The 8,351-nt window shown below is 47.4% G+C and overlaps 1 long non-coding RNA gene across 1 annotated transcript in view; it reads left to right on the top strand.

Annotated features, from left to right (window-relative positions):
• Window positions 1-5,118: 5,118 nt before the first annotated feature.
• The window catches only part of LOC114888020, an 82,885-nt gene continuing 79,652 nt past the window's right edge, over window positions 5,119-8,351 (top strand). Inside the window, exons 1-2 of the long non-coding RNA XR_003791688.1 lie at window positions 5,119-5,359; window positions 5,628-5,711. This is a non-coding gene — a long non-coding RNA (uncharacterized LOC114888020). The remainder of the gene's footprint in view (window positions 5,360-5,627; window positions 5,712-8,351) is intronic.

Raw genomic sequence — 8,351 nt, 5'->3', positions numbered from 1 at the left:
TCTTGACATGCACCATGTTGGTGTCAGCTGCTGTCCCCTGGCTGAAACTCCATTTCAACTTGTTTCATAGATCTGAATATAACAACATTCTTCCTTATGAAATAAACATTTCTAGTGACTGTTACTGCAAGGGGTATCCATTGTCTTGCTTCTTCCAGGTAAAACTCTTCATGAAAACTGTATGGATGATGTGCTGTTGAAACACCAGCCGTTTCTATTCTGGGCTTACCAGATGCATTCAGAATGACCAGAGTGACCATGAAGCATCAGAATCTCATCTTAGAAAATTCCCGAACATGAGGAAAATGTGAAGATCTGTAATCTGTGTGTCGAAACATCCAGGGAGAAAACTCAGTTTGCCATCCAAATGTTTATTTTATATATTTGGAATAGAAGAAATGCAAGCCCTGAATTTTTCACTTCTTATCTGTTTCCACTGTCAGCTCTTCACCCCACTTCCCCCAGCCCTCCTCAGCTGGAGGAACAGCCCTACCTGGCTCCAAAGCCAAAGCTGACCAGGCCAGTAAACACAGGTAGAACCTATCTACCCAAGTGGGCGAGGCCTGGACCTCATCCTGCTCCTGGGGACCTGATGGTGTTGTGGGCATGAGCCCGTGTTTACTGAAAGCACAGGCACTTTACCTATAGGCAGTGGGGTGTAGAGGTTAAAGATGGAAACCTGGGAGTCAGACCTGGGCTGGGTTTCTGGTCTCTGCTTAGTGGCCGTGGGATCTTGGGCTGCTTCCTAAGCTTTCCAAGCTTCTGATTCCTCGTCTGTAAAATGAGGTTCATGAAGAACTACTCATTAAGGTGGTTGTGAGGCCCGTGGGAGATGTCACGCAGAAAGCACCGCATACGGATTAAGCCCTGGACCAGCCCCCTCCTCCCTGGGTCTTCGTTTGGTCTGAGTGAAGACCCCTTACCTTGCATCTGCTTGGGGCCCTCCCTGAATTCAGGTGGACCACAGAGAACTATGATGTTACCCCCACCTGACTTTAGGTATCACCCCTGCTCAAACTGGACCCCCCAGAAGAATGACAGTAGCAGATGGAACCCAACTGTCCATCCCCCTTGGTTAGTGCTGGCAGGGGGCAGCTCAGACTGCAGCCCAGGCTTGTTCAGACCCGCCTTCCTCACCCCACAGGTCAGCGGCTGAGGCCTCACAGACTGTGTGACCAAACTGGCTGCCTCAGGACCTTGGCATATGATAAACATCAGGACTTCAGGGGAAAACAGACCGCATGTCTGTAAATATTTTATAGTTCGAATCATCATAGACATTCATCTATGTTTTCATTTTCTGTAGAAGAGAAAATAGAAAGCAAAAACCCATCACATTACAGAAACCTGAAAATGGATATAAATCTATGTGGGTCTCTTGGTGCCATTATAGGCAAAACATAGAACTGCAAAGTAAAGTGAGAACTTCAATAAACTCTGTGTGTGTGTGTGTGTGTGTGTGTGTGTGTGTGCGTGCACGCATGCGTGTACATGCGCGCACGCGTGTGAAAATGACACCCTTCCTGATAGATCTCTTCAGTGAAGGGCCTGCTGAGTCAGCCTTACAGAAACTCAGCCACACCCTCCTCAGGTGAGAGCCCCTCCCGCTTCCTGCCCCACACCTGTCTGGTTATAGCTTGTCTGCTTCCGGCTGACTGGGAGCATCTTGGGACCTGGTCTTGTATTCCCAACATAGACCTGGGTTTCTGGCACATAGTAGGTGCTCAGTAAATACTGGACAAATGTGAGAACGAGGTCCTATGTTTTTCCTGAGTCTCCCCTCACTCACAGCTATTGCGAGCGTGGCCTACACTTGTCAATTTCTTCTCTTTAAAAAGGAGCACCTCCTAGGTGCCAGCTCCTCATTGGACACTTTTTTCCATATACTGTTTAGTTCCCTTCTCACAAGAACCCTGTGAGGAAGGTATTCTTACCCTCAACTGGCAAAGGAGGTCCCTGAGACTCAGAGGTGGAAGAATTGACTTCGGTCACGCAGCTAACGAGACAAAGAACCAGGAGCTGGTCCTGGTCTTTGCTTAGTTACTCAGCTCTCTTATTTTTATTAACTTTGAAGTTCTTAAACCACATCAACCCCAGCTATACAGTCACTGTTTTGAGGGCAGGAACCAAGGGTGATAGTTCTTTGAAACCGTCACAGTGCCAGGAATACCTGATAAAATATTGTTGATTGATCCCATAAAAGGCCTTGATAGCAGACAGCTGACCAGTCTCATGACAAGCCTTTCTCTTTGAGAACCTTCAGATCTATGAGTTGGCTCCAGGACACAGGGATGAAAGCAAGTATTATGTATGAGGACAGGATCGGGCATCAAGTCTGTAACCCTGGAAACCTGCTTTGCCAGGAGCAGTGGGCATGAGTCAAGTTCATGGTTAAGGTTCTTAATACTTTTTAACCTTCTGTACCCTGTATACACAGAGACAGGCAGTCAGCATGGATTAAAGGAGCCCCAGTTAACCCCTAACTCTCCATATTTGGTGATTACACAGAAGTGGGCTGCCAGGTACTGAAGATTAACTGGCTTGGATTATCTGCCTGGGCAGATTAGCTGGCCCACGTTGCAGCAGCTGAGGGTCCCTCGGCTGAGTGGTGCTAATTGTAGGTCAGGGCAATGGAAAGTTCTGTTTAAGGTGGAGGCTTTGAGAGAATGCCGGTCTACGTTGTGTTACGTGAGTGTATTAGTTGCTAGAGCTGCCATAGCAAGTACCATAGACTGGGTGGCTTAAACAACAGACATTTATTTTTTTGCAATTCTTGAGGCTAGAAGTCTGAGATCAAGGTGTTAGCAGGGTTGGTTTCTCCTGAGGCCTCTGTCCTTGGCTTGTCGATGGCTGTCTTCTCCCTGTGTCTTCAAATGCTCTTTCCTCTGTATGTGTCTGTGTCCTAATCTCCTCTTCTTATAAGGACACCAGTCAAGTTAGATTAAGTGTCCACCCTAACTTCATTACCTCTTTAAAGACCCTATCTTTTGATACAGTGACATCCTGAGGTTTCTGGGGGTTAGGGCTTTAGCACATGAATTTGGGGGTGGGGAGACAATTCAGCCCCCATAAGAGTGAGAGCATTGGTATGGTTACCAAAAAAGGCTCATCACTGATGGATGCCCCGCAGCCCCGCAGTTGCCGTGACATTTGGTACTGTAAAAGGAGCTGTTTCCTGTCATGGCTGGGTGGGCCATAAGACAGAGGCCTGTCGGGAAGCTTTGACTTGGGGACCCAGAATCAAAGTTATGCTCCAGGACTTAATAAGAAGGATGATTCTTATCCTCCAAATCAGGAAGCTTTGGAGAATGAGAGAGCTGTTAATAAGTACATGGGGTCAGCAGATACAGACTAGGCAGGTCCAGCAAACTGGAGTCATTGGTCTTTTTATTATTAAATCATGTTACCATACTTTTCTGCTCTCTAATCCTACACTGAGTTATGTCAGTGTATCACTTGTATTTAACACATAAGAACTTCTGAATTATTTGTTATTGATTTCAAGATGTGCTTAACCATGTTCAAATTCTTAGTGGCAAGGAACAGAATCCAACTCTGGCTGTTCTGAGCAGAATTAGAATTTTTATAAAGGATATTGGTGGCTCACAGCATCTCTGGGAGGGCCAAAGAAACAGGCTATGGTACAGAGCCAGGAACAATGCCCCAAAGTCCTCCATAGAACGGTCCAGTGAGGGTTTCAGTGGGTGCACACAGCAGCCTGTGCTTTGATACCACACATCCTCGACGCTGGACGTGGCCTCTAATCTGGAGAATCGTGCTGGTCACTTAGCTTCCTCCCTTGCTCCTTGTATGGCGTTCTATTTTCTGCACAGCAGCCGGAGCGATCTTTAAAAACTGCCAGTCATGGATAGGAATAAAGATGCAGACATGGAGAATGGACTTGAGGACACGGGGAGGGGGAAAGGTAAGCTGGGACGAAGTGAGAGTGTAACATTGACATATATACACGACCAAATGTAAAACAGGTATCTAGTGGGAAGCAGCCGCATCACACAGGGAGATCAGCTCGGTGCTCTGTGACCACCTAGAGGGGTGGGATAGGGAGGGTGGGAGGGAGTCGTAAGAGGGAGGAGATATGGGGGTATATGTATAGGTATAGCTGATTCACTTTGTTATACAGCAGAAACTAACGCACCATTGCAAAGCAATTATACTCCAATAAAGATGTTAAAAAAAACCCACTGCCAGTCATATCGCCTCTCTCCTCCTGTGGCCTCCCGTTACGTGTGGATGTGCAGGCCCCTCCTACTGCCTGACCTTGTCCTCTGTGCTCCTTATATACGAGCTCTTCCCACCTCAGTGCCTTTGCACTGTCGCTGTACCCTCTGCCTGGGACTCTCTGCTCCAGGGTGGCCAGTTTCTTCTTATAATTCAGGTTTCTGCTTAAATGTCATGTTCTCAGAAAAGAGGCCTTTTCTGACCAGGCAATCCACAGAAACACTTCCCTCCAAACGACTCATGATAATATCATCCTGGGTTATGGCAGCCCTTAGCCGACACATTGTCCATTTATTTGTTTACACGTTGGTGTCTGTTTCTGGGCTCTAGACTGTTTTCTGTAAGCACCCCTGCTGTCCCCTGCTCTCTCCTCAGCCGCAGACACTGTCTGAACCGGGTAAGTGCTCAGTAAATCTAGACCTCTTCTTTTGCACAAATGTTTGCTGAATAAATAAGGGAAGGGGCAGCATTCAGCAGAGAGAAAGTAGGGGGGTACTCTGTGTGTCCTGAGCAGGGATGGGGCGTTAAACACCGTCCTCTCTCTACACCACGGGAGTTAAGAATGAGTCAGCTGATTTTAAGAGCCCAGGGTGCACGTTTTTCCGCAGGAGGAAGGCTGACTGCCGACCTCACAGGGCAGGAAGAAGCGCCAACCCTCTCGCAGCCCCTCCCCGGCAGTGGCTCAGCCTGCGAACGGGGTCCCATCAGGAGGCTTTTTCTGCAGAGCAATCACTCCTCATGCGCCTGTGGGCTCAGGAAAAAGACCTCTGTCTGACCCCACCTTCCGGTTCCTGGTTAATTGGTCTGCGTGAGGCCTGGGCGCCCCTACTGGTGAAAACAGCTCCTCTGGTGCTTCTCAGATGAGGCCTGGCTGGAGAAGCGGGCAGAGCTCCGGCCCGCAACTTTCCACAGCCCGCAGTCCCTGGGGTGCTGGTTGGCCTGCAGACTCCCGCTCGGCCGGGTTCCACCCAGCTCTCAGGGGATGCGCTGGCTCTCCGACCTCTCTCTGAGTGGCCAGAACCTAGATCTGCTCAAAGGTATCATTTGACAGGGGAGTAGGAGGTTCCAGTTTGGCCTCAGTCCCCAACCAGCTACTTCTGGAGGGCCCAGCATTTCAAAGGTATGGGACTTGCTCAGACATTAGTGAGATTTTCGTTCTAATTTTGCTAGTGTGATGTTTGTGCGTGTGTGTGCGTTTTCCCTGATGGCCAGAACCCCCTAGTTGAGGGGTTGCAGCAGAGCGGGATCCCTGGGCACAACCCGTTCCCCGATGGTAATATATCAACACTTCCCCTCCAACCCTGACACGCAGCATTTCAGACCGCCAAACCCAGTCTGCTCAGGTGCGCCCAGTCAAGCTGTTTTCCTTTGCCGGGTTTGTATTACAGGTCTCAGACGCCTCTGCTCCTGCGTTCAGCGTCTCGGCTCTGCTGGGACCAAGTGGATACCCCGGGGGCCCTGGAGGACACCAGGTAGGTCCTTTCAGTTCTGACTGCGTCTCTGGACCAAATGGGGTCTTGTTTCCCCTCATCTCTGTGTCCTTCTGATGTTCACAGTCGCCAACCTCATTGTGTCCCAGCCATCATTATGTCCCCAGCACTTAATACCATACCTGGTGTAGTCAACCCCCAGTAAAGAACTGAAGGAATGAATGGTCTCCTACCCTCTGGTCTTCGGTTCTGACGCCAAGCACAGTTTCCTTTAACATGGTTATTTGGAGTAAGGGACAGGTTTCTGTTTTACCTGTAATGATGCTGTGTGGTACTAGTCTTTAGTCCAATAAAGGAGCACAACATGGTTCTTGGAAAAACCTCGGTGATTACAGGTTAGCCATCTGCAGCAATTAAAATTTTTGGGTGAATTACCAACCATGATCTCAGTCATTGATTCTCAATCCTGGTTGTACTTCATAATCACCTGAGGAGGATTTTTAACTGTAGATGTTGAGTTCCCAAGCAAATCAACGGAAACTTAATCTCCAAGGTTTGAGCTTTGGGCATTTTTACAGGTGATTCTGCAGCCCACTGATGGCTGAGAATCACTGATGTAAATAAGAGTGAGATTGCCAAGACCTGGTGTGTTGGTTACTTTTCCTTATAGAAAAGCCTGGGAGTGGCTGGATTGCTTCTAGCAGGCTATTTGGAAACTGCCTGATGTCTTAGAACAGTGGTTCTTAAAAGGAAGTCCCACGACCAGGAGCCTCAGCATAACCTGGAAACCTGTTATTTTTAAATTTCCCGTCCCAGCCCAGACCTACTGAAGCAAAGACTCTGGGGATGGCGCTTAGTAATCTGCAGTTTAACAAGCCCTCCAGGTGATTCTACTGCAGGCTTAAATTTGAGAACCACCGCTTTAGGGCACAGCCATGCTACCTGGAGGGAGTCTCCACCGCGGGCGCCCTCTCCCCTCCACCTATACTGCGTCTTGGCTGGGTTCCTTATCAGACCCAAATCCATCCATGCCACCGATAGTAATCAAACCTCTACTACAGCTAGGTACTATTCTAGGCTCTGGCATGCAGAGGTGAGCAAGTTAGACAAGATCCCTGTCCTCCTGGAACTAACAGTCCATTGGGGAGGACGGATATTATTTCAACACTAGCCTAATTATATAATAAACAGCGAACACTGCTGTGCAGGAAAAAAAATAGCTTATGATGGGGGATTTGACCTCATTTGAGAGGACAGCCTCCTCTAAGGAAGTGACCTTTGAGCTGGGACCTTAAGATTAGTACGAGTGAGTAGGTGAGGGGTGTTTGTAGAAGAAGGGAGAGATTAGATGTGGGAAGGGCAGGCACGAAGGCTGTGCAATGGGTGACAGCATGGCACTCAAGGTGCTGAAGGAGGCCAGTGAGGTGGGAATAGGGGTACTGGACAGATGGGCAGGAGGTCAGGGAGCTGCTATAGTAGTGGCTATAGTGGTCAGAGAGTGTGTGTGTGTACACACATATTTATATATATACACATGTAGCCCCTATTTGTCGTAGATATATATAGTAGTATATATAGTGGCTATAGTATATACATATATATATAAAATAATGTGTGTATATATATTGTATATACATATATCAAATGCATATTATAATATATATATAGCAGTATATACAGTGGCTATAGTATGGCCATTCGGTCTCTGTGGTTACCTTCTTCTCCGTTCACAGCCCCTCATTATGCCAGAGACGTGATTTTGCATCACTGCTAATTCCCCAACCTTGGCACTTTTTATCCACCAAGTTCACCTTATGTTGCAGTAATGACAGCCCCCAGGAGGACTGTTATTTTAGCACCCTGGGGATTCACAACTGGGATTCACAGCTGTGAAAAGCTGGTTCAGCCCCACTCCCTTTCTTTAAATCAGCAATGACCTAAACAAACTAACTCCACCACCCAGGAAATTTAGCTGGAGTCAGTGCACTGAAAACTCAAAGGCACGGGATAAGAATAAAAAGTTTGTGGTTCTCAAAAGCTACAGTGGAAAGCCAGAATTTATTGATATGTCTGCATAGCCCTCTAGAGCTCAAATTTCTCACAGAAATTGCTGTTCAAAATTGTTTAAATGCAAATGCTATAGTATTCCAGTCTCCCTAGAGAATTTCACTTTCTCCTGAGACTAAGTTTGTGGATCTCTTCCTCATCTAATGTTTTTGAATCAAACTTCAAGGCTTTGTGTTTTTTGAGCTCCTAAGACGAGTAATATACAATGTGAAATTCCTAAGGGATCCCTCAAGGAAATCAGAGTGGCAAAGGTCACACATTCCCAGCAGCCCATGAAAGGCGCTCACAGACGCAGCTGAATGTAATATGATGTGAGCATGAGGGAGGGAGGGTAATAATTCTGATATGTGTGTGTGTATGGGAGGGTAATAAAGAAGCATCACTTCCTTCTGGAGAGAATAAGGACCTGGTCTTCTCAGGCTTTATTTCTTCCATTGATTTGAGTTGCCCTTTGCACCAAGAGGTTGTAGAAAGCAGGAGAGGAGAGCACCCCAAAAGGGAACATTTGGCCTCTGTACTTGAGATAAATGGTACTTGTTTTACAAGGAGAACAAAATCTAGCAAAGCAAAGCTGCAGAAAGATGCAAAGACAAAAAGGACTGGGGACAAGATAAG

The sequence above is a fragment of the Monodon monoceros genome, unplaced genomic scaffold, assembly GCF_005190385.1.
Source record: "Monodon monoceros isolate NGI ecotype Baffin Bay Population unplaced genomic scaffold, NGI_Narwhal_1 Super_Scaffold_8, whole genome shotgun sequence".
Lineage (NCBI taxonomy): Eukaryota > Metazoa > Chordata > Mammalia > Artiodactyla > Monodontidae > Monodon > Monodon monoceros.
The sequence above is the reverse complement of the archived record's forward strand: the minus strand, read 5'-3'. Positions and strand labels throughout refer to the sequence as shown.